Source organism: Euprymna scolopes, chromosome 31 (assembly GCF_053919585.1).
Source record: "Euprymna scolopes isolate OS-2025 chromosome 31, ASM5391958v1, whole genome shotgun sequence".
Classification (NCBI taxonomy): Eukaryota; Metazoa; Mollusca; class Cephalopoda; order Sepiida; family Sepiolidae; genus Euprymna; species Euprymna scolopes.
The window spans coordinates 69623749-69649468 of NC_136512.1; positions in this window are offsets into that span (position 1 = coordinate 69623749).

Here is a 25720-nt window from a genome sequence, read left to right on the forward strand (position 1 = left end):
CTATATCTAAAATTTAAAGTGTTTATACTGAAAATTGGCGGAGGAGTTTGGTAGAGTTCTCAAAGGTCAAATCGTTGAACTTTGACACCTTAACAGCAAAATTTTTGGCCGACAATGGATTACAAATATTTTTCCAAATCTCAATACCCTGTATATCAAATTTCGAGTCTGTAGACTGAAAATTGACAGAGTTATTGTGTAGGGAAATGTACACAGACAGAGACAATAACCCCTTAACATTTATTGTTTTGGGCTTAAATCCAGTTATTAATTAGATCCATGTCCAAGGAACCTATATCTAAAATTTCAAGTGTTTAGATCCCAAATTGTCCGAGGAGTTAGTAGAGTCCTCAAAGGTCAAATCGTTGAACTTTGACGCCTTAACAACGAAATTTCTGGCCGAAAACCGATCACAAAGATTTTCCCAAATCTCAGTACCCTGTACATCAAATGTCGAGTGTGTAGACATAAAATTGACAGAGTTATTGCATAGGGAAATGCACACACACACATACACACACACACACACACGCAGACACACACGCAGACACACAGACACGTTAACTTTTATAGATATACTAGCATGGGGTCCAAACGTTGCCCGGCTGTTTGGAGGTGTATGCTGAGAAAAAAATAAAATAAAAAAAAACTGTCAATCTTTTAAACTTTGACCCCTATTATCACCCCTTAAAATTTATTGTTTTGGGCAAAAATCAAGTTATGTAATTAGATCCATGTCCAAGGAATATATATCTAAAATTTCACGTGTTTAGACCCAAAATTGTTGTAGGAGTTTGATAGAGTTCTCAAAGGTCAAATCGTTGAACGTTGACCCTTTAACAGTCAAATTTCTGGCCGAACACCGATCACATCGATTTTCCCAAATCTCAGTACCCTGTATATCTAATTTTGAGTGTAGACTTAAAATTGACAGAATTATTGCGTAGGGAAATGTACACAGACAGACACACAGACAGACAGATACACAGGCAGATACACAAACAGGTTCACTTTTATAGATATACTAGCATGAGTGCCTGACGTTGCCCGGGTGTTTAGAGGTGTATGCTGAGCAAAAAAACAAAAAACAAAAACAAAGTCAATTTTTTTAACTTTGACACCTATCATTACCCCTTAAAATGTATTCTTTTGGGCTCAAATCAAGTTGTTAAGTTACATCTACGTCCAAGGGACCTATATCTAAAATTTCAAGTGTTTAGCCCCCAAACTGTTGGAGGAGTTTGGTAGAGTTCTCAAAGGTCAAATCGTTGAACGTTGACCCCTTACCAGCCAAATTTCTTGTTGAAACCGACACCAAAGATTTTTTTTTCTAATATCAGTACCCTGTATATTAAATTTCGAGTCGGTAGACTAAAAATTAACAGAGTTATTGCGAAGGAAAATGTACACACACACAGAGACAGAGAGACAGCCACACAGACACGTTCACTTATATATATATAGATAGATAGATAGATAGACGGCGTCCATCGCTTTATTGCAGATTAGTAAAATATCAGTATTTCACTAAATATACGTCACAACAAAATAAAAATTATATCATCAAACGACTGCTTTTAGGTTAGTTATTTCCCAAAATGTTATTCAAATTCATGCGATATTCACGGAGTTATGACATTTCCTTCTTTATCGTGGAATTTCCACTGTCTATCGCTTTATTGCAGGTCTCTTAAAATGATGTTTTAGGGCAAACTTTATTTTTAGTATCAACATATCACCATTTTTTAAATAACTTTAAAAAACCTTTTGTCCCCCGGGGAAGTCAATTATTTGATCTCAAAAAGGAGTTATGGCTTTAGCAATATCAACTATGTTGCTCTCCTCCTTCATAAACCCCTCTTCTTAATATTGACCAGAGTTAATATTGACCAGAGTTAATTGACTACTGGGTTAAGGTTTAGAGAACACTGTGGTCAGGTCATAAGAGTTTCTCCAAAGAAGCCCATAGATTCAAGGAAGGCTACAGTAGTCCTAGCACAATAGGATGGTGCATTGTCATGCATAAAAATAATCTGAAAGTGACGTGACAATGGTAAGTCACCTAGCCATGGTGACAAATGTTTATCCAAAAAGGCTGTGTACGCATTGCTGGCAAGTTTTACATTCTGTGGAACTCTGAATGGTTTAACCAACTCATCCCATATGATTCCCGCCAAAACATGATGACTCCATCTCCTCGTTGGAAATGAACTCTGTAAGGAGTTGGAATTCTGTTCGAGTTCCAAACTTTGGCCCATATCCTGACCATCATGAGTAGCACGGGTATCATCTATAAATAGGACACGTTGGAAATCAATCTTTATGTAATTCTGTGCCAGGCCATTCGATTTTCCCTATGTTGTTTGCCCAATGGAGGCCTTGGAATAGTTTTGATGTTCCTTGCCATCTCATTCAACACATTACATCGGGCCTGTGGCTCTTGGAGCGATTCAGTTCTTGTAAAAATGGAAGCACTGGCGCTGTTTGGGTTTCGGTTGACTTCCCTACGAATTTTCCGAATATCACGATGTGAAAGGTTTCTCCTGGTGCCTTTATCCTTTCTGGATTTGGTGTTGGGGTTGTTCACGAATGAAGCCAAAGTTATTGGATCCCTTTCCAGCTCCATAGCTAAATCTTTGATGAACAATCCTTCTGCGAATAAAGCAAAAATCCTTTCCTTTTCGATAACCATTTTTGACATTTTAAAAGACCTGCAATAAAGCGATGGACAGTATAAATTACTTTCTAATAAATAAAATGTTATAACTTCGTGAATATCCCATGGATTTCAATAAAATTTTGGGAAATAACTAACCTTGAAACAGTCATTTGATGACACAATTTTCATTTTGTGTGACGTATATTTAGTGAAATGTTGATATTTTACTAATCTGCAATAAAGCGATTGATGCCGCGCAGGTAGATGATTCCACCTGTTCATATTTGACTTTTAAATGAAGTGTCTTAGTGTTCACGTCAATGTAAAAAATTAGCTTCAAATCGAGAAGGCAACAAATGAGCTTAACACCAGCTTAAAATATCAACCTTTTAGGCAACAACACATCTTTAATCCTAATGGCTGTTGTTCGAAAGTTATACACCGTAACATTTAGTCTATATGCCTCTACTTTCCTCTTAGTGATCTTCAAAACCTCATTAATCTCCACTTTTCTGGTTTATCCAATAGATAAATCGGCCACAGATTGAAATGTGATAACAAAACGGTACGAAAGACTGCAAAAATCATCAAAACACCGGCAGCATCCGTGATGCCCATAAATCTGGTCGTCCTAAAGTTACTTCTTACAGGAAAGACAATACTAACTATCAAGATCGGCAGCCTCAGAAACAGATTTGAAACGGCTTCCTCCCCCAAATCCAATAACAGTGTAATCTTGTTACAAAGTGCTCTCTTTCTACTGTTAAGAGCAGATTGAAGGAATTTAATTTGCCAGGCTGTATTCCAAGGCGCAAGCTAATGATTTCTGTAAAAAATAAAAGGCCCTGTCTGGACTTCGTTAGATGCAATGAAGATCATGACTTTTCATATTGGTCAAAAGTGATTTTTAGCGACGAAAGCAAGTTCAATAGGCTAGGCAGTGATGGTAGGCAGTACGTCCGTCGAATGAAGGACGATGAATTTAATCCTAGGTGCACAGTTTCAACGCGGCAAAGTGGTGAAGGTTCAGTTTTGGCGTGGGGCGTTATTAATGCCAATGGTTCAGGGTCTATAGGTCGCTTGCAAGATCGAATTAATTCGATCAGGTACATTAATATGTTGACTGAGCATTTTCTACCTTACTTTGGCTGGAATTTGGATGATAATCTCATTTTATTTCAGGATAATGCTCCCATTTACACAGCTGGCAATGTCAAGAGGTTTCTGGAAGAGCATGATATTCCGTGTTTGGATTGGCCTGCACAATCTCCAGACCTCAATCCTATTGAAAACGTATGGTATTACATCAAGCCGCAGCTACACAATGATAAAATTTTAAATCTGAAAGCACTTCGGACAAAAGCTTAAGAAAAGAGCATTGCCGCAGACTAATTTAAGAGAATACCCCAAAATTTGCTGTCAAATTGCAAATCATTCTTCGCAATATATAATATTCATTAGAGGATTGATTCTATAATAATACATATGCAATCTGCATAAATCACATATTTAAGCGTATTGTACGACCGGGCAACGTTGGGCAACCTGCTAGTTATTATTAAAATGTTCTAATCACATATTTTTTTTTTATACGGTGGTCACCACTTATCAAGGCCCGGAAGCCACTCAGGGATAAGCGTTATTGCAAGTACAGTACGTTAATGTGGAGATTTAATGAAGTGTTTACTTAAGAGGGCGGTTCATTAGGAATTTGTTAACGTTGGACTTGAAGACATCCAAGTTGTAGTCAGGTGGGAAGCAGGCAGACGGAACAGAGTTCCATAGACGTGCAGTTCTAAGAAAGAAGCTTTGTTCATGGAATCTACGTTTTGATTTAGGCACAGATAAAGAGTGGGGGAAATTTTTCACAGTAGATTCAGCTAAACGGGTGTTTTATTGTAATCTTTGATTATTGGAATTTATTAGAGGAATTTTGATTGTTGTCTTTAAAATGGATATTTCTTTACTTATTTGCAGAATTTCTATTCCATTGGGAATTTGGACAGCATTCACAATTGATATCATTCTTTCAAATATTATCTCTGAATATTGTAAAGAATCTGTTTGCAAAGATCTGGTACATTGGCTTTTATTGCCTTAACACAACCAATAATGATTTGGAAAATGAAGATGAATGCCTCTTATTTTACATAAAAACAATTCAATCAAAATTATAAATCATAGGAGAGAGTATTGCTTCATTAATTGAATTTTTTAATGAGTTACTACATCTAATAATGTTTCTAATTTTCTGGAAAAAAGGCTTTACTATCTATGAATAATAACTATTTCTTTATATCTTAGTGAAACAAAATTCAATGAAGATTTTGAAATTATAAAGAAATGTTTTCTTAATGCTCAATTATTAATAATATTCACAGAAAACAAAATTTCGCTTAGTTATCCATTTAAAAAAAACTGATAAAACCTTTTTTAAGTATTAAAAAACTTAAAAAATTGATTTGTATATAATATAAAAAAATGATATAAAAAAAACTCCTATAAAACCACATGCATAGAAAAATCAACATAACGAAATTTTTGCTTTGAATTCAAATGTCTGAATATATCGAATGAATGTTTAAAAAATCAGGGAAAATATGTTCTTGTTCAAATTTTCATCTAAAATCATCAATTGACACAGTATGATTGGTGTTCGTTCGATGCAAATTCAGGGATCGATATGGATAAGTATTTAATACAAAAATGAACAAAAAATTAATCATCGATTCAAGGATCGATTTGTCATAAAGCACTTCAATTAAACTTTTTTTTTCACGTTTTTAACGGACTGAATGTTTAGTAAAAATGATATTAACTAAATGTCTAGTAAAAATGATATTAACTAAATGTCTAGTAAAATGATATTAACTAAATGTTTAGTAAAAATTATATTAACTAAATGTCTAGCAAAAATGATTTTAACCAAATGTCTAGTAAAAATGATATTAACTAAATGTTTAGTAAAAATGATATTAACTAAATGTTTAGTAAAAATGATATTAACTAAATGTCTAGTAAAAATGATATTAACTAAATGTCTAATAAAAATGATTTTAGCTAAATGTCTAGTAAAAATGATTTTAACTAAATGTCTAGTAATAATGATTTTAACTAAATGTCTAGTAAAAATGATATTAACTAAATGTCTAGTAATATTAACTACAACTAGGTACGAAAATTGGGTGTTCATACGTTTGTAAGCGTTTCAGAGTATGCCTGACCACATTGTATCATAAGAAGAGTTAAACTACGAATATCCAATTTCGTAATCTGCAACGTCATCCATTTGATCAACCGTCACCGTGAAACAATGTGTAACAGTGGCAGAGTTTTTCGTTATTCTTTTCTCAAGAGATTCCGTTTCCTGCCTGGATACATTTTGAAACAACCGGCCATTTATCAATTAGTCGATATTGACATCCACACTGACATCTACATCCGTCCTGCATGTTAGCATAGATCCAAGGTGTTCTGACAAAACACACACACACACACACACACACACACACACACACACACACACACACACACACACACACACACACGCACGTACACACACACACGCACATACACATACATACACACACGCGCGCGTACACAGGCATACACACACACACACACACACGCGCACGCGCGTACACATACATACACACACGCGCGCGTACACAGGCACACACACACACACGCACGCACGTACACACACACACACACACGCACATACACATACATACACACACGCGCGCGTACACAGGCATACACACGCACACACACACACACACATATATTTTATATACCGGGTGTTTCAAAAATGTACTCACGCTTCAAAGTACGATAAAAAAAACTTTTATCTATGAACATAGAATGAAATGGAATAACTTCGAATACAGAAGTCAAGTGTAATTGAAGAATCATGTCTGCAAATGTACAAATTGATGATCATTATTATCCAGACAACGCTGATAACGCACACTAATGGTTTCGCAAACGGCACTAAATAGGTAATTTGAAGGGATTTCTGTGGTGATAAAAAAAAAACGTTTCCTGTGCTTTTTCTTCTTTTCCAGGACCCGTGGGTGCTCGTGGTTGTCCAGAATGTTTCTAGTTGGTGTTCTGGACGGTTCCATCTGCTTCAAATTTGTCTCTGATGCGAGCAATGGTCCGGCGAATAAGTGGCGGTTTTGCGAATTTACTTCTGAATCGTCTTTGCACTTCAATGTGCGTTTTCGGTCTCCGAATATTTTGTTAGGAAAAACTTTCTCTTGTTAAGACTAAGTTGATTTCCTGCCATTCTGCGATTAGTTGATTAATACTGCAATACAAAAACAGCATGTTAGCGACAGTTAAAATATGAATACATTTTTTGAGATACATTCCCTCTCTCTCTCTCTCTCTCTCTCTCTCTCTATATATATATATATATATATATATATATATATATATATATATATGTTTGAATTTGTCTAAATAGTCTTGAAACATTTGTAACTAACGATGAAATACACTATTTGTTGCTATCAACCTATTCTTTGAGGTCTTGGTTTTTGTTAAAACAATATATATATATATATATATATATATATATATATATATATATATATATATATAATGTCCTCAGGCAATAATAGTCTTTCAATTACATATTTTAATTACAGGGTGGAACAATAAATTACTCGCCCTAAAGAAAACAACACTACAGCTTTATTTTAAACCTTTTTTAGAAAAAAATTAATTCAGGTATCTTGATTATGTAGTAGAGCTGACATCTATTCAATGTAGCCGCGTTCAACCTCATCACCACCTCGATACGGGTCCAGAACTGGGAGCGTGCCTTTTCCACAAGCACTAGCAGTAGCTTGGTGAATACTCGGCCGATTGCGGCGTTCAAGCTTGCTTTGGTATTGTGGGAGGTCATGTTGGTGATGTTCTCGACGTATGATTCAAACGAAGTAGTCCAGCGAATTCAGATCGGAGGAGGAAGTGGGCAGTGAGAAAGGGTACAAAGCATTCTTTCTAAAGCCAAGGCTGGGTCTCTTTGGACTTGTGGGCCAGCGCCAGGCCTGCTCTCACACAGAAGGTCTGCCAGCGGGCACCTGATTACACCAGGGGATCGCAATACTCTTCAGTACATCCAGGTACACTTTGGTGTTGATTTTCGAGCTGATTTCGAACATATGGTGGCCCTCACTTAAAACCACACTAAAGATCTTAACCGTGGCCGGAAACTTTGTTTTCATCACCCTGGATACATTCATGTTATTCGTGGCAATCCAGCGATGCATTTTAATGGTGCTGGCAATGGTCCTGTTGTTATAACGTGGATTGGTAGAGTTGTACAGCAGCATTGAACATTGTGTCACTTTCAGACATGATATCGCTCTTGGGATTTGAACACGACTAGCCAACTAGTAGATGGTCTGCAAAAAAAAAAAAAAAAAAAAGGAAAGAAAACTGGTTTTCATAAAACAGAAATGGAATCAAGTCGTCTTTTCTAGGGCGACAATTTTATCATTCCACCTTGTACAAATATGAATTTTTGAAGAGAAAATTATTATTGCCTGTTAGAAATTTCAAAATGCAAGGGCGATAACCGCGTGATTTACAATCACGCGATTATTTCGACCAATGGTATTGCGTTGTCCAGTTGCTGCGGAGGATTCAGAAGTGGCGGGAATTTTGTGTTTCAAAAAACAGATTTCAACTTGACGTCGGAGAAAACCAACGCACGTAATCTCGCTCCGTGCCTAATGAACTAAGGCAGGGTTCTACCCCATTTATTTCTCCGCTCATTTAAATGCGGATACTAGCCAGAGGCTAAAATGTTCTACGGAATAATTACTTCATTATCATTGCCCGCAAAAGGGCATATTATTTTATGAACATGCGTTGTTCGTATTCGACAACTGGAAGGATTTCGAGAACCCTCAACCAATTCTACGAGCGGCCGATTCTACCAGCATCTTCAACAAGAAGAAAACTACCTTCGCCTTTCAAGGCAAGAACTACCCGCCATTTGGCAGAAGCTAAAGAAGGCACTCTTTTGCAATATGGACTCCTTTTTTACCCTTTTGTAAATAAAATTATTCTTGGATTTAAGGTGAGCCTTTGTTGCTTTTCTGTGTCTCTTTCATTCTGTCAAAGGCAAAAACGAGTAAGAAAATTTCTTACATGCCTAAAGTGATCATTAGTTTATGTCTATTTCAAAATGCCAATAAATAAACCTTTGGAATAAACCAGATATTGGAATTTTTTACATACAATTTCGGGCATATGGCCTTTGCTGATCGAATGTATATGTTAAAATCTTCCACATGGTTTATTGTGTTTGGTTTATCATGTGATTTACATATCTCCAAATTAAATAATTTAAATCGCAAGAACGAGATTGGCAGTTGAAAAGTCCATTTCGTGAAATCATCCGTTCAGTAAATATAAATAAAATAAATTTGCACAATTTGCAAACGCTGCTTGAATATCAGTCTCTTTATGATGAATTGCCAAACCAAGCTGAACTAAAAATAATCGATATTTGCCATATCTCCAATTAAAGAAGATATAGTTGTGAATTGAAATATCGCCGCCTTTAAAATAATGCCCTAAAGCTTAGTTAATCCACATTCTAAGGTTTTTTCTTATATATTTAATCACACAAAATACATTCTAAAATATTCATTGATGTGGGGATTGAGTTATTTTAAATGAAATATCTTTATTGAACTTATTAGCCGTAATTTTGTTTGTGAATCTTTGAGATAAGTATTAATGATTCATATTTTTTTGGACTATTCAAACTACTGATCTCATTTTGAGTGTTATTCGCCCAATGTTTCAGCTGATATAACCTCCGATCTTCTTCAGGTGAATATTATCGACCTCGAGAATATTTCGGAATTATAAAATAATCAGTAATTTTTACGGCACACTCACGTTGACACACCTGTTCTCGCCAGATCACCGAAGTTTCAAATGTTAGATACAAAATTGGCTGAGTAATTTGCTAAATACTGCAAAGGTAAACTCTTTTGAACTTTACCCCCTTGGCAGCTCCAATTTTCGACCCAAACCGATTAAAATGCTTGCCCTATGTCCGAACACACTTTATGTAAAATTTAAAATGTTTAGACCAGAAATTGGCTGAGTAATTTGATAGAGACAGGTCAATTTTTTTAAAACTTTGACCCCAATTTTGATCCCTTAACATTTATTGTTTTGTGCTCAAATTAAATTATAAAGTTTGATCCATGTCCAAGTAACCTGCATTTAAAATTTCAAGTGTTTAGACTCAAAATCGGCAGAGGAGTTTGGTAGGGTTTTTTTAAAGGTCAAATCGTTGAACTTTGACCTCTTGACAGACAAAATGTCTGGCCGAAATCATAGTACTCCTTATGTAAAATCTCGAGTCAGTAGACCGAAAATTGACAGAGTTATTTGGCAGGGAAATGCACACACACACACACACACACACACACACACACACACACACACACACACACACACACACACACACACAAAGTTTCACTTTTATATAGAGTAATGATATTGATATATAATTCTTTTTTTTTTAAAAGATTTTTATATAGGACGAATTAACAAATATTCAGTTGATACCGAGAAAAATAGAGATAAATTTAAAACCATCCTTTCCCCCCAAAAGCGAACTCACAAAGCAATGAGGCTGATTAGATTAGATAGACATTTTGTGCCCTGGCGTTTTTCGCGCGAAGACAATTCAGGTTGTACCAAAATTAACCTTTTTTTTTTTTTTAATGTTTTTAAAGCTGTGAAAGACGGATTTGAAACGCGCGTAAATAATACGTATTTTCTCATTTTGTTTCATTTTCTTGCGATCAGAATTGTGCGGGAAAAATACCATTTCATATATAAGCGATAAAAACTTTATCCGTAATATTGTCTTAACAATGTGAAAATTATTTCAAGAAAAAAAAAAAAAAAATTCTGAAAAATGACGTTTTCATCAAAATAGATATATGACGTAATCTGCTATGACGTCATATATGACGAACAGTGTCAACAAACAAGTAAGCAGACACTTTTGGAACACCTTGTGTGTGCGTCCATGCGTGCGTGTGTTTGCCTGTGTGTGTGTTTGTGTGTGCGCACGCGCGTGTGTGTGCATTCGTGCTCGTGTCCATATGTGTGTGTATATCTGCTGTCTGTAATAAGTTTAACATTTCCTAAGAGCTCGTAATAAAAGGATCAGCCCGCAAAGTTTGCAACTAAAAAAAGAAGAAAAAAAAGAAAAAAAGCCAGATGAATATATTGAGTAGTTTCCGAGACACATTTGGGAAATAGTTGCAGACAAAGCCATGACCTCCCCACATTGGGAAAGCTGAAGTTGAAATCAAAGCAAGCTAATGCCGCCAATTTAAACTTTTAGACGAAGGTTTTTTTTTCTATGCGTCTTCGTTTCTATACGAATAGTTTTGTCCGTCGGATTGTCTGTCGCATTTCAGTTTGACATAAAATCTTTCCCATCCATTTCTCAGCTGAGTTTTGAAATAATATTTTTCTTTTTGGCGGCATCAATTGAAAGGATTATCTTCTTTTGATCTTTACCTTCTGATTCCCAGAGTGGGAGCCATGGCATTTCGTGTCGCAACTATTAATCCGCCATTCGTGTTTAGGGTGCAAGCTTTGCAGATCTAATGGCTTTATGACATCATCACCAGCATCATAATCATCATCATAATCATCATCATAATCATCATCATAATCGTGATCTTTTTTCTTTTGTTCTTCATTTTTTTCTTCTTCGTTCATTTTCTTTTTTTCTTCTTTTTCTTTTTTTCGTCTTTTTCTTCTGTGTTCACTTTTCCACTTTTTTCTCCGCATTTTCTTCTTTTTCTTCATTTTTTTGTCATCTTCTTCGTTCACTTTTTCTTTTCTTCTTTTTCTTCTCCCTTTTCTCCCTCTTTCTTCTTGCATATTTTTCTTTTTCTTCTTTTTCTTCTCTTTTTCTTTTTCTTATTTTATTTTCCCCATTCAGTTTTTTTCTTTTTTTATTCTTTCTTTAACTTTTTTTTTTTTACGTTTTTCTTATCATTTGATCACGTTTCCATTTTTCTTTTTCTTCGTTCAGAAGTGGCAATATGCTTTGTTTAAGGTGAAAAAAGTAAAAACAAACAAAAAAAGAAAAATGAAACTTTGCGCTATTTTTATGTTGTACTGATGTGCAGATGGCGGGGTACTAGGAGTGCCCAAGCACCTACCCCTTTTACTTTTACAAGTGCCCTTTTCAAAGGAATGGTTTTTTTCTTTTTTTTTACACAATGATCACCACTTATCAAGGCCCGGAAGCCACTCAGGGATAAGGGTTATTGCAAGTACATTACGTTAGTGTGGAGATTTGATGAAGTGTTTACTTAAGGGGGCGGTTCATTAGGAATTTGTTAACATTGGACTTGAAGACATCCAAGTTGTAGTCCGGTAGGAAGCAGGCAGACGGAACAGAGTTCCACAGGCGTGCAGTTCTAAGAAAGAAGCTTTGTTCATGGAATCCACGTTTTGATTTAGGCACAGATAAAGATTGGCGAGGGGGGACCAGAGATTGGAGTTCAGACGAGCACCTGTCATGGAAATAACGATAAAACAAGGATAGGCTCGCAACGTCTCTTCTGTGGGAGAGAAGTTGCAGGGTAGAGAAAAGGGCATCCCCCACTAAGCTACGAAGTCTATTTTGTACTCTGTCAAGGCAGGATAGGCTGTTTTTTGCTGCTCCTGCCCAGATATGGCAACAGTATTCCATCCTTGGATGTATTATAGGTCTGTGCCCCAAATCTATTTTTTTTAATTTCGGAAAAATTTAATGAGTAGTTATTGAGAATTTTGGGAACGAATGGACGAGGGTGAATTCTATGGTCTAAATCCGACTCAGTTAGTAGACCACAAAGAAAGACGGTAGTTTGCGCCGGTTTTCTGTTGCACTGATTTCATCCCTGTTGGTCCTGAAGGAATGTGCAGAAGGCGGGGTGCTAGAAGTTGTAGTCCTGTTTTAATAGTGCCCTTTTCAAAGGAATGTATTATAGGTCTGTGTCCAACCGCAGCACTGTTTATTTATTTATTTTTTATTTTTGTAAATTGAGCACCTGCCCTGAACATATACTCTGCACGTCAATGAATATTACATTTTTTGAGCTATAATACAGATTGTCGACTCTATCTTACTTCCGGTTTCTACACAGCAGATTGGACAACGGTGACAAGCAATATATGACCCTTCTGTTTAATGATTATATTTCACTCAGATAACGTTAAAAGCTCCTCCCCTTCCCCATGTTAAGAATGGTTTTTCTGTCTACTTAACAATGATTAATTATGCATCAAAATGGACAGCAGAAACCGGAAGTAAAAAAGAAAAGACAATCTTGACTATTATGATTATTATTATTATTTTTTTTTTGCTATAGCAAGATTGGACCACTCTAATTCAAATTATCTTTGGTAATTTCTGAGTGAGTGACGGACTTACATACAGGCATTTTATGGAATGGATTGGCAGAAGGTTGTTGGCTTAGAGAAAAAAATAAGCAATTCTAATTTTTTTTTTTTAATAAAATGGGCAATAAATATTTTTGTTGCTGATTAGTTTTAAAGTCAATTTATTTCCTGGAATTTAAATTAATTATCTAATTTTCTTTTCTATTTTGTTGTTGTTGTTGTTGTTGTTGTAAATTACAATTAATGATTAGAACATGAAATAAAAGTGTGTGCCGCTTCTTTTTCTTTAAACCTTTATTTCTCCATCCTCTTGATCGTTCAGCCACTCTCTCTCTCTCTCTCACACACACACGCCGTGCCAATCTTTCTATCTCTCCCTCACTCTTTCTCTCACTCATTCACGCACTTACTAGTTTTACTCGCTCTTGCACGTTTATTCACTTTTTTTTTCTCTCACTCATTCTCCATACTCACTCCATCTCTCACTCAGACATTCTTTCTCTCTCTCTCTCTCTCTCTCTCTCTCTCTCTCTCTCTAATTGACTAACTCACTCATTTTATCTCACATAAACGCTCTTTGTGTCAATCTCTCTCACTTACTCTCACTCATTCTCTCTCTTTTTCTCTAACTCATTCACACACTCACCTTTTTGTTAACTCCTCCATTACCTTTTTCTCCTCTCTATCTCATTAGCTCACTTTATCTTGTCTATCTCAAGGGTCTCCAAAGTGTCTGAACGAAGGGTAATATTGCTGACTTTTTAGAATTACACTAGCCCCCCCCCCCCAAAAAAAAGAAAGGAAAGAAAATTGACCTGGACATGTTTTATACTGTTTTTCTTATTAGCTTTGCTTTTTAATGAAACTGGTTCTCCCAAACCTCTGTATTTTAATCATTTTTTGAACAAAAAGAAAAACCATCACACAAACAAACAAAAAACTTTTCTTGAACATTTTTAGGTTTTTCATAATAGAGCTCCATAGGTTGGATTAAAGACTTTGGCGGACCGAATCTGGCTCGCGGGCCGTAGTTTGGAGACCCCTGGTCTATCTCACTAACTCAATCTCTCTTACAGACTCATTTGGTCACATCTCTTTCGGTTTATTTATCTATTTCAATACTTAAAAAAAAAAAAAACAACGATAGAAATGTGTAACGTCTTTATTTAATCACACACACACACACGTACACGCACGCACGCACAAACATACGCACTCACACAGTTTTTTTTTAGCTCGAAACCTACATAGACCTGCTATAAAATTACTATGCTTACATTGAAATCATAAAAGTTTAGTATTTTAACTCAATAATAACCCGACTGAACTATGGTGAGGAATAACATTTATATAGAGCCATTTCTACTAGTTTGTTGGTGGCTAAATGGTTAACGACATGGAAGGACAACCTGTGTGAGTTCAAATCCAGTTCGTTCCACAAAAACACTTTCATCAAACCCACACATTGTGCCTAACCTCCTAGGGAGAAGTTAAATAAATTCTCTATAAACTAATTTTCAATATCTAAATGTAAACCGCCATTTGTTGTCGTAAATAAAAAAAGAAATAAAATTGACGAAAGAAAACAGATACAGCGTGGAACGATAAAATTGTCACCGTAGAAAAGACGACTTGATTCCATTTCATTTTGATGGAAACCAGTTTTCTTCTTTGTTACAGACCATCTACTAGCTGACCACTTGCGTACAAATCCCAAGTACGATAGGAGCCTTCTATCATGTCCGAAAGTGAGATAATGTTCAACGAGCGACGTCGGAGATGCGTCGCTGTACAACTCATGCTCTCTGTCGATCCAAGTCATGACAACAGGACCATTGCCAGCACTCCCAAAATGCATCGCTGGGTTACCATCAATAACAGGGACGTACCCAGGGTGATTAAAACAGTTTCCGGCCAGGGTTATAGTCTTTGGTGTGGCTTCAAGTGAGGGCCACATCATGCCACCTCACATCTTAGAAGTCGGCTTGAAAGTAAACATCAAAATGTACCTGGATATGCTGAAGAGTGTGGCGATCGCCTGGTGCAATCAGGTGGCCGCTGGCAGACATTGTGTGTGGAAGCAGGACACCGCACCCGTCCACAAGTCCAAAGAGACCCAGGCTTGGTTTCAGAAGGAGTGCTACGACTTTGTACTCTCCTCTCACCGACCACCCTCCTCTCCCGCCCTAAACTCGCTGGACTACTTCGTTTGCTCATATGTCGAGAAACTTACCAACATGACTTTCCACAACACCAAAGCCAGTCTGATTGCTGCCTTCCACCGAGTATTCGCCGAGCTCCAGCCGGCGCTTGTGGAAAGGCTCCCAGTTCCAGACCTGTATGATTGAGGCTGGGGCGGCTACATTGAACAGATATGTTCTACTACATAATCAAGTTACCTGAATTGATTTTTTTTACAATAAGTTTTAAAATAAAGCTGTAGTGGTGTTTTCTTTAGAGCGTCAATTTTATCGTTCCACCCTGTATTTTTGGATTGCCAGTGTATGAATGGAAATAATGATTTCTTGAATAAAAAAAAAAAAAAAAAAAAAAAATTAGAACAGAATTATAATAAATAACGTCTAATGCTGTTTAGGGCGCCATGTTCATTTTGCATTCTCAACAACCCGACAATTTCATTCAATAATCACTAGGGCTATGACAACAGCATATTCTTTTCATTGTTTTGACTTTCGCGTGTATATCCGACACAGTTAGACACAATCAACCGAGAACAAAATCACTCTATATAAAAGCATACAGGATATTAATAGATACACACTCGAGAATAAAAACAATGAAAAGAATATGCTGTTGTCCTAGCCCTAATAATCACCAATGTTGATAAAAACAAAAACAAAAAAAAATGCAGTTATAATTGTGGTAATACTTGTCATACTAATAGAAAAGTAATTTCTTAGGAGCAACCGGGCTCATGAAAAAAGAATTTCGAAAACTACATAGTGAATGTACATAATTAACTTAAGTGCAAAAGAGATACAAACAATTGCGTTTAAAGAAACGGTTAGCATCTTAAGATCTTTCAGGCTCTCTGAACTGGCATGCTCTATCTCCAGCAGAAAAAAAATATGGTTAACTCCCAAAAAATATAAAATGAATCCACTGTAATTAAACGGAAATTTACAATAACTTTCTTGAAGTGTCTATTACTGAAATAATTATCGGGGCGGATATAATATGATGATTGATGAAATCGATTACAATTCAAACACTGAAAATGTCAATATTTTAATTGTTAGTCAGAATCCAATATCGATTTGCCAGATCCAATGCTGCAGCGGTGTGACTATTGAAATCCGACCAACATTTCTTTATATATTAGTTAAAGAATTCCGAGATGTCAAAGTATAAACTATATGAACTCAGATGATTAGAACATGAAAAAGTTCTTACAAGAGTAATTCTCAATTCCATTATTTTCTCTCTCTTTTTTTTTTTCTTTTTTTTTTTTTTTACTCCTGTGTATTAAGGTGTCACAAGCAAGCAGATCTTAACTTTCTGCTAGCGATACATACTTCCGTTTCCGGTCTCTGGTGAGATCCACTTTTGGGATTCATGATGTTTAACCATTATTTGGTATCCTCCCGACGTACAATACGGCGGCGGTCACAGTTTAATGTATGCTTTTATTTCGACAGGCGTCATATCTTTTCCAACGTAAGAATATCTATGATGGATTTAACCGACGAGATTGGACGATTCCCCACAACTCAAACTCACGCCGCTTTTTTATTCGTTCACACCGTAGCGTGAGCTGTTGACGTCGCGGAAACCACAAACATTGGAAAATTCCCACGCACATGACCCCGGAGTTGCAACAGTTTATAAAAATGAGAACGTGGGTATTTATTCATATTAATAAATTGTTATTGATTATGACAGATTCAAAGCCCGATAGATATGAATACGTATATATATATATATATATATATACATATATATATATATATATATATATATATATATATATATATATATATATATATATATATATATATATATATATATATATATGATGGACTTTCCCGTCGATTTAGACGTATGACTTTCTACCACAACAACTAAGTTTCTCGGAAATCTACTCAGATGATTTGTTTATAGTGGTGAAGGCTTTGTGTAGAACCAGACACGTTTTAGTATTACTGCTAACCTTTGTCGGTGCAGATGTCTGCCACAGGACAAATTATACAGTTGACCGCAGTTTTTTTTACACCAGCGTTTCACTCTCCTAAATTCATGTCTTAAAAAAGACTAGAGGGGGAGTATCTTTCCCAGTTAATTAATGCTCCCCAATATACCAACCTGGGAATTTCTGCCACTCGGCCCGGTACATACATCGCCTGGCCTTCCCAAATGGACACCCATGTGGTACTAACCAAGCTCAACGTTGCTTAACTTCGGTGATATGTCTACATATTAATGCTAATGCAAAACAAATAAAGTGTATCTTGCTCTACTTCCGTATCAAACATTCTTGAATTAGCCTCGTTTAAATTTGATTGAATGCGACGTATAATAGTTTGCGAAAATAGATGCGTATAATACATTTTGTTTTTTACGGTAATCCGACTCTTTTCTTAAAATAAAATGCAACTCTATATTTAGAAATTTAAAAAGAATCGGAATCGGTATTTGTATCGGAATTTAGCAGATAATCGGTAATTGTATCGGAATTATATTGGAATCAGTAAAAATATCAGAATCGCCTCATCATTAATACACACACACACACACACACACACACACACACACACACACACACATATATATAAAAGTGAAAATGTCTGTGTATCTGTCTGTCTGTCTGTCTGTCTGTCTATACAGTTCCCTACCAAATAACTCTGTCAATTTTCGGTCTACACACTCGAGATTTGACATAAGGGTCATTGAGATTTGGGAAAATCTTTGTAATCGGTTTTCGGCCAGAAATTTGGCTTTTAAGGGGTCAAAGTTCAACGATTTGTCCTTTGAGAACTCTACCAAATTCCTCAGCCAATTTAGGGTCTAAACACTTGAAATTTTAGATATAGGTTACTTGGACATGGATCAAACTTTATAATTCGATTTGAGCCCAAAACAATAAATGTTAGTGGGGTTATAATTGGGGTCAAAGTTTTTAAAAAAATTGACGTCTGCGGTCTCTTTTCTTAAGGAAGCAGATAACATAGAAAGGTATTACTGTACATATTCACACTTTATAATATATACATATGCACATAAAGTTATGAACAGTACATAGGGCCCGAGTAAAGCCGGGCGAAACCGCTAGTATATATATATATATATATATATATATATATATATATATATATATATATATATATATATATATAAAATTACAATAAGTTTACCAAGGTAATCAAAATGGTAAACTTAAAATATATTATAAATATTAAAGATTTAATATTTACAAGTAAAGTAATCTCAACCAGATGTAAAAGCTCAATAAAACCGAAAAGGAAATAGAGGGTATAATACCTGTTGGATTGGAAGTTTTTAATTCGACCGTGTTTGGATTTTACCATTCTTGGATTTTTTACCCTTCACCGGACTATCCATTCATGTGAAAACATTTTATCATTTTTTCTTTTACCTCCTATTCCCCTTACCTCACCCTTTTTTTTTTTTAACCAAGTAAGATCTGTGACTTACTTGTGGTTTCATTAAATAATTTTACATGCAAAATCCGATCCCGCATTTGGCTAATTCCTGCCCTCTGATGAGAAGGAGAGTATTTCTTCGAAACTCCCCGGATTAAGGACTATCCACTTATCTTGTGCTTCCTTTTTAAAATTAAATATGTTTTTAACTCTTTTTCAAGATGTTTTTTTAAAACGTTTTATTAATCATTTGTTCATATATATATATATATATATATATATATATATATATATATATATATATATATATATATATATATATATATATATATATCCTCTTAATTTAACTGTGATATTCGTTGTCAGCATACCCGAACGGTGAGTTGCAGTTAATGTAAAAAAATACCGCAAATTTTGCGTTTTAATCAGATTAATTATTTGAAAAGTGTCACTGGAATTGATATTTTTTTCTCAAAATTTGATGATTATTTTTATTTTATTAGTTACGAATTTTTTTTTAGTTTGTATCCAAAATATTCATTTTCTTAAAAACTTTTGAATTTGGTAAATCTGTAAGGAAAACTTTCTAAAAAATCACATTCGAAAACTTAAAAAAATTCGTTTAAAATTAATATTTGTTTATCTAATAGATGGATGTATAAAAAAGAAAAGATATATAGGCATGTTTTCGTCTTATTTCTTTACAAAAAAAAAAAAAGGATACATTATTTATAGAAAAGGAGAGAATTTTTTTAAAGTAGAATAAAAGCTATTATGAGAAAAGAAAATTATCTAAAGGGAACAGGAGTAATAATTTAACATTATTAAATTTAGGCTATAAATATTTCCAATTTCAGAATCTCGAGCAATATTTATGTATTACTTAGATGTGCTTTCAGATAAAGAGTCTTTGGTCATTGCTATTGTTGGTAGAAAAGGTTTCTTGTAGTTATTGAAGGAAACAAGTTTAGTCTTGGCAGCATTGAATGTGACCATCCATTTTTGTCCCCATTCCACTACAGATTGGAGGTCGTCCTCTAGTGTTTCTGCCATTTCTTTAGATATGTGTTCATTTGTTTTCCTGTCGTGTCTGTTATAGATCATGGTGTCATCAGAATATATACCCATCTCACAGACAATTTTGTCAGGGAGGTCATTTATGAATATTAGGAACAATAGAAGTCCAAGGATAGACCTCTGAGGCACTCTCGAATTTATATCATATTGTTTAGATGTACGACCACCGAGGACAACCTGGATTTTTCTCTTATCTAAGAAGGATTTAATTATGTTAAGTATTCTCCCAGTGATACCGTATGATCTGATTTTCCTGAGAAGACCTTCATGCCATACCCTGCCAAAAGCCTTAGATATATCTAGAGCTACCGCTCTACCCCCTGCTTTGTCAAGTGAATGGTATATGTGCTCTGAGATTACAGTTAGGATTTCTGCCGTGGAACGGGCTTGCCTAAATCCATATTGTTGGTCGGTCAGGAGTTTAGTATCTGTAAGGTGATGGACTAGAGCTTGGATAGTTGTGGACTCAAATATTTTGGCGAAAAGTGGGAGGAGGTTAATGGGGCGGTAATTTACTGGGACAGTTCTTTCGCCAGAATTCTTGAAAACTGGTACTACAGAAGCAGTTTTCCAGCAGGCAGAAAAGCAAGATTCATTAAGGAATTTGTTATAAAGTTTGGAGAGAACTGGAGCTACTTCGGCAGAGCACTTTTTTTAATAGCACAGCCGGGATGAGATCAGGTCTACATACTTTTGAAGTGTGAAGATTTTTTATCATAGCATGCACCTGAGAAGGGGTGATTTTCAGATCGACTAGTGTGGCGTCTGTCCGCAAAGGAAAGTCAGGGAGGGGGTGGTTGGCAGGGTCCAGTGTGGAGTCGGAGGCAAACCGGCTGGCAAGCATGTTAGCCTTCTCGGTTGCTGCGCAAACAACCTCATGTTTGTTGGATAGTGGAGGAATTGTTGATTGCCCATTATTTACTACACTGTTGTAGATTTTCCAGAAGTCACGGGTTCCTAATTTCTGTGCTTTGATCCGTTTTTTGGTGGTTTCAGTAAATTCTCTCTTAGCCGTCGGTATTTATTTCTTACAGTTATTTCTGGCTTCTATATACTTCTGTCTGTTTGAATTGGACTTATGTCGGTTAAATCTGCCGTACGCATGCTGCCTTTGCGCGATGGCAGCTGCACAAGTAGAAGTAAACCATTGGAGAGAGTGGGGCTTGTTATGAAACTTCCGCGTGGGAACATGTGCTTCAATTGCTGTTTTGAACCATTCAGTGATCTCATTTGCTCACTGTTCAGCAGAAAGTAAAAAGATATTTCGCCATGGGGCGTCTCTGATGAGATTCCTGATGGCTTCTCAATCATTTTTTTTTTAATATCTCGTTGTTTTGAGCAATGACTCTTCCGTTTTGGCTCTAGAGTTTATGGTGATTTCAACTATTACCACTACATGATCAGCGTTCCCAAGTGGGCTGTGGGCATTCGTAACGCAATCATCGGGAACTGTGGTCAGAAACAGATCTAGAAGTGATGCGTGTTGTTCTTGCTGGTCAGGGAAACGGGTTAGAAACATAACTATCTGTGATAGGGAATGAGATATAGAGAAGCTATGTGTTGTGCTTCCAACTGTGTAAGTAGAAAATCCAAGCCAGTTGTTGTGGTGGACATTGAAGTCACCAAAGACATGCACTTGTGCGCTAGTGTCGAGGGAAAGTGCTGTATCTATGCTGTCAGAGACTTTTTTTTTTATTAGAGTACAGTCCTGTGTCGAGGGAGAGCGGTAGAGAAAATAAAGGTAACTAATGTTATGTTGCATATTAAGTCTAAGTCATATAAAGGTTTGACCGTCCGATTCTAGTTTTGTTTCTCTTGTCAAGGGCAGGATGTTTCGAATATAGACTCCAAGCCCGTGCATATGTCTGTCAGAGTCCTTACGGCAGAGTAGGAGATATCCGGGCATTTTAAAGTAGTTAGAGGGGGTGGATGAGTGTAGATTAGTCTCACTTAGTGCTAAGATACCCGGGGTATTTGTTAGGAGAAATGCTTCAACATCATTTAAATTAGTTCTAAGCCCACAAATGTTCGTAAATACAAGCCTCAAGGAAGGAGGCAATTTGTTTTTGTTTTTTGTTTTTTAGTTATGTCCTGGTTTAAGCGTAATTTTGGATTGTACTGTCATTTTTTTTTAAAGAGTTTCAGCTTAGGTAAGGGATGCTGAACAAGTGGTTATGCAGAATACTAGACATGCAATACAAGCAGACCATCAGTTAACCTTCCATCTATTAGGATTGTGGCCTCAGGAAAGCCCACCGGGGATGAGTGCAAGTTCCCTTTCCATGCACGACATGGCACTACAAACATCCCGATATTATTCAACTGTTGATGGAGCAGGGTACAAAATGTACTACCAGTCAGAAACAGCAGCCAGGAACTCTCAATCCGGTACCCTCAACCCATCAGACGATGGTCAACCCAATCTACTTGTACTGGCATTATGGCATTCAAGCACTCCCAAGTGCCCAGTTTAGAGGGGGATGGGATGTGTCGGGAGAGGAGAAAACGGCGTTCATGGCCCTAGTCTGGAAACAAGATCCGCCACTGAGTGTTTCTGTCGAATCCTTGTGATTCGACTTCTACGCCTGGCTAATAGGCAAAGATGGAGTATGGAAGCCGGGCGATAGACAGTGCCTACCTACTCCTTAAGCAGTTTAGGTTTGCAGACCGGTAATTTGTTTGAGTCACCAGCTCTAGGAAGGTTGTCATCCAAGACTGGAGAGGTCTCCCTCCCCTTAGATTTAGCTTCAGAGTTTTCCTTAGACGGATGACCTGGGAAGATCTACGGGTCCATCAGTACCGAGAGGGTTTGCCCCGCGCCTGGGTTCTAATCCAGGTATTTCTGCGACCCCGCGTGGATAGTTAATGTTACTGGGTTAGTATGTATCATGCAGATATTCCCATTTATAACTACAAAGACATGATAGCAAAAGGTTTTAAAAAATGACTTGGTGCCATCAGTTGGAATCGAAACCAAAACATTTAGCATTGCTGCCGTCTTCTCTGCCAATGTTACCATCGAGAGGACCACAATAAAATCTAAACAAAAAACTTGAACAAATGCATTTTATGTGAGCATGCGCAGAAAGAAGTAAAAACATGTCGGACCGTTGCAATCAACATTTCGCATTTCAAATTGCCGATATATGTCTGTGCGCGTTATTCATCAATCCAAACAAAGATTTTTCTTGTCATAAACCGTCCTTGATGTATAATCACTATTTCCTGTTAATTTCTTAGTTTTCTTTTTAACAGAAAAAGTGTTTCTGTGGAACGAACTAGGTTCGAACTTGGCACACCCGTGTCGTTAACCACTGAGTCACCATTAACTCTCTATTGTTGTTGTTGTTGTTGAGCATTATTCTTGATTATGCTTTTTGTTGACATTCGTTTCCCCGATATCTTTCTATTTAGAATTCGTAAAGGTTGCCAACATCAGTATATAAACAAAGAGCGACAGTGTTTCTGTGATACGAACTGGATTCGAACTTGGCACACCCAAGTTATCAGCCCACGTCGTTACCCACTGGGCACTACTGTTGCTACTGCTGACAATCTGTTTGGTTTTAGTACACATAGGGAAAAAATGAAAGTTATTTAATGTTGTTGTGGTTAGATAAGCCCATGTGAATGTTTTATAGGGAGAGGATTAGAGATTGGTGCTCAGTCGAGTATCCACCATCAAAATTACTGCAGAGAAAAAATTCATAATGTTAATTTTTTGAGGAAGGGCTGTATAGGAGAGAGAAAAAAAAATGAAGTCGAGGTTGTACTCTGTTTAGACACAAAAGTGTGCTCTGGACCATACATGTGTGTGCAGTCAGCACCAATCCTATTCAGAGTTTAACCGGCTTCCTCCGGAGTATGAAATTCACAAGCGGTCCTCAGTCGCATATATATCTCCGTTAGGGGAGATGACGACGTTAGGTTTTTGCAACTTTTTGCAGGGAGGTATCGACGTCCTGCTACATACAGCACTTGGACTTCCCAAATTAGTCATCCATTTTAGTAATGACCAGGCTCAACGTTGCTTAACTTTGGTGATCTGACGGGAACTGGTGAGTCAACGTGATTATGCCGTATTCTAGTTTTGTTTCTCTAGTCAAGAGGAGATTGTTTCTGGGCCATACATAACCAAACATGACACCAGTACTTCTTTCTGGCTCTAATACATGAGGTTCCTTATTTATATTCGGACCACGCCGGTTGTTCTTGCTAGGAGAGAAACAAACAAATAAATAAACAAATAAATAAACTGTAATGGATGACAGGAAAATGATGCATTGTGGGTAAAATGATGCAGAAAATGGTGCCGCCTGAAGTTCATTTGAATCAGCGGAAACGGTTGAACCAAACTATAAATCACACATTTTTCTCTTTGTTTTTATACTGATGTACATTTTTGAAATTATTTGGTTTTGAATAATGCTATGGAAAAGGAAAACGAGAAACGGTAAAAGAAAAAAACAAAATGGAGGTGCATCTCAGTCATGGTGGTTCTTTGATTCCTGTGTAATTTGTCATCAATTCGACAACGGATGTTACAATAAAAACAATAAGGAAGCGAATGAATGAACTTGCAGTAGCTGGAAAGCACAGACAACCGCTAACGGTTCCCTTTACGTCATACATACTTTACGACCAGTTTCCGTATGAATGGTCCTGAATATGACCTTAAACTATATCCAGTGGTGAGACCCCAGCTTGTGGGGTTTCCGGAGTGTGGAGCCACCCTTTACTTGCCATTGCTCCCAGGTCCACTCTGACTCGGAATAGTAGTACCTGTTAGGGTCCCAACTATGGGTTAAATAGAAACCGACTTGAAAACAACAAATATATTCTATTAAAAAATCTTTCTTCAAAATCTTTGGATTCGGCATCAAATAACCTGAAAAGGGTTAGGGTTAATATGCCGCAAAACAAAAACAACAACCATCCGTATAAATGTTAGAAATGATAATTTCGAAGGGCTAAACAGTTTCCTGATAGGCGATATATATATATATACATATATATATATATATATATATATATATATATATATATATATATATATATATATATATATATATGTATGTATGTATGTAACGGAGACACTTTGCTTCATGGTTCTTTTTTTTTTTAATTTTTCGATTTTCCGTATAATCTTTTTTGTATCAAAATCAAAAATATTAATAAAAGTTCCATAGTTGTTGCTGTCACTAGCATTTTCAATTCGTCTACGTATCATCATCAGGTGTTGAAGTGAAAGTCCGAAGGAGCGAAAATAAGAATTAAAAGTGAAAACGAAAATATACAGTAAACGGCGATAAGTTAAAATATATAGAATCGATGAAAAGTCGATTAAAAATATAGGTCGATTAAAATTCAAGTACTAAAATCAGCAAGTTCGAGGACACCGTTAACAAAGTCCGTTCAATACGAACTACGCAAGACATTTTAGAACGTTTCTGCTTTTCTCGAATGCGATATCATTTATAGTGGGTTGAAGGGTTCTAATATATGACGCTTCAAGAATTTTTAATTTGTTAATATTATTTTCATGTTGTATAATTTTTATGTTGTCAATGAGGACCGTTTTTAAGATTGGAGGGGGGCAGTTATGTTCTTTTATCAAATGTTTATATGTTAGGTTGTCGTATCATAAATGAGCGTTTGTTGTATATTGGTTGAAATTGGAATGGAGATGATATATTAAAACGTGTCTATTTATAAAGGATTAAATGTTTAATTATCTTACCAGAGTTAATGTCGTTGGGAGTGTGATCATCTAGTGGTCTTTCTATTACATATGTTCATATGCTGTTAAGTGTGTATATGTGTGTGACATGCATTTTCACATACCTCTGCTTCTTCGTTGGTCCATCTGGAAATTCTCGTCTGGGAGGGAGACTTGATACCTGTT